Here is a 2,492-nt window from a genome sequence, read left to right on the forward strand (position 1 = left end):
AATAGCCTATCGCAAAGATCTGGCATCAGTGAGTCTTCTTTCACATTTGGTGAGCTGCCCCAGTTAGGCTTCGGAAAAGCACATTTGGTTTTGTTGTCCCCCCACCCCCCTTTTGTGCAATGATCCAGCTAATTTTGAACTGTCCAGTGTAAATTCATTTGTCATGGTACCGTGCATGTGTGCGTGCATGCTTTAAATCAGAAGCTAATCTAAGCACGGTTAAGCCAGTGAGGCACAGGTTAATGGCATGGGCCCTGCTAGCAGTGATAAGGACGCCAATAGAGAGGATGGGGGCCTCCTGAGCCCCCTATTCTTCACCCAATCACAAAATGGCAGGTGTTTTATATCACATCCTTTTGTGCAGAGAATTTTGCCAGAACTGTGTTTCAATAGCTCTATGGCTGGCTGTACCAAGACCAAAATTGATTTCTATTTAAAAAAAACTCTTTACTCATTTCCCCAATGTATTTCCTCCTTCCAGGCCAAATAAAAGGCACTTTCACTTGCTGATGTAAAAACTTGATTTAGTGTGATTTGATGAATCCCGAGCACAGAACATCCTGTGATTATAGCTGTTTTGTGGTAGTAATTGGTGAACATGCAGTCAGCACATGAATGGATCGAGGCAGGCCCCTCTGCTCTTTTTGTGTGGTCTGAAATAACTCTTATCGTGAGCTTAATTATTCACAGTCAATACATGTTTCAGGCTTTCCAAACTAGAAGCTTCCAGCTGAGAAGTACACAGTAATCTGACTCCTTACAAGACAGTCAATACCACTTAGATGAGTCTTTTTTCCATTTAATTAATTTTGATCACAGGTATTTGTTTTAATGTCTTTGTTTAGCTATTTTTCCCTCCATCTTTGACTTTTGAGTCCTTTGCTTAACCTCTCACAAATATGGAATTTACATCTCATTTAGGCTGACGCCAAATGAGACAAAAGGCCAGGGAATCTGGAATTGAAAGATTAGTATTTTTCTTTTTTTCTTCATCTATCTCTGCCACTGTTGGAAATGAAGAAAAGGATGGAGTGGAGGGGTTCTGCCTCTGCCTGTCCTCTTCTCTCTGTATTGATGGCAGCAGAGCTGCTTTGCTTTTTCTCAGCTGATTGACCGGGTGGCATTTAACTGACAAGTTGGGCTCCAAGGGTAGACATGTTTGTGCTTCACTTCCTCTCTTTTAGCTTTCTTTCACTGCGGACACATGAGAACAGCAGATGAGTGGCTGGTATGTAAAGTATTAAAGAAAATCTGGAGGAGGAGCCCTCTCTGCGCTGACTACCAGTCAAATATATAAGAGAGCTCCGATTTGTTAATAAAGCATTACATGGTCTGCAGTGTGATTGTTTGGCCCATCTTCCAGGCCTCTCACATCCACTAGCTGCTCTGATCCAGGATCTTGTCTTAGCTGTTGAAAGCTAATCATGCATCACAATAGTTAAGCTTTATCTCTCATCCATATTAATGCTTTGTTTCTTATCTTTTCTGTTTCACTTGTCCTGTTTGTGAGTCTCTATTATTTTGACTGTATTCCACTGGATGAGGATTTTTGATTTTATGATTTTTTTGTTGTTGAATTTTTCTTTTTCTACTTTTACTTTTTAAATCTTATTTAGCTTAGTGTGTTAGTGTGCATTTCTTTAAATGTATACAATTCTCCTGAGTTTGACTCTAAAGGTAAGCTGGGGTCATTTATGGCAGTTTCATGGCGATTTCACTACTAGATTGCCTTATGTAAATGAAAATAGTGACCCAAGGAAGAACATAGAATGTCTAAAATGGAAAAGATTGGTTTGCTTATCAACAAGTTTTCTTGCAATGGAAATTCTAAAATTTTCTGGCACTATTTTGGACTCATTTAGTTGAAATGTATGCAAACATGGTGTTTTCAGTCATTCTTAGTACTGGTGTTCAAGCTCTCTCATCTATAGGTATCACCGTGTCCTCCCCCTCCTAACTCTGTCACGCTCTCGCACACCACCCCGCCACCCTCCATTTCCTCAGCGCTGTGATACGTGACTCAGCAAGGCATCCATGCAAAGGCACTGGTGACCTTGGAGGCCGATAGGCCTTGTTTCCCCATTGTGATGTACAGCCTCCACGATGGGAGCTGTTCCCAGTGTAGATTCATTCCTGGCTCTCCCTCTTCTCGCCAAGCTGCCGGGCGACTGCTGAGTGGAAGCAGGGAACTCAAGCAGCCCAGAGAGAACTAGGGACTTAATGAAGATTAGGTGGATTACCTGCTTTTAGGATACATCAGTGAGAAAATTTGTCATGACTGAGAGTAAAAACTGAACCTGATGGGTCCTGAGATACTGAGCATCTAATGTCTGACACATACTGCTGCTGTACTTTATTTCACCTTTTTTTCTAACACAGAAATGAAAAGAATTAGTAGTTATGAAGTGAATGTCAATATCAATTTTATTTCTATAGCACATTTAAAAACAACAACAGTTGACCAAGGTGCTGAACAGGGTCGATGTCAAATA

At 41.1% G+C, this 2,492-nt stretch overlaps 1 protein-coding gene across 4 annotated transcripts in view; it reads left to right on the top strand.

Annotated features, from left to right (window-relative positions):
• The window catches only part of nrxn3a (neurexin 3a), a 269,643-nt gene that overhangs the window by 49,504 nt on the left and 217,647 nt on the right, over positions 1-2,492 (top strand). The window lies entirely within an intron of this gene.

Source organism: Etheostoma spectabile, chromosome 20 (genome assembly GCF_008692095.1).
Source record: "Etheostoma spectabile isolate EspeVRDwgs_2016 chromosome 20, UIUC_Espe_1.0, whole genome shotgun sequence".
NCBI classification, from domain to species: domain Eukaryota; kingdom Metazoa; phylum Chordata; class Actinopteri; order Perciformes; family Percidae; genus Etheostoma; species Etheostoma spectabile.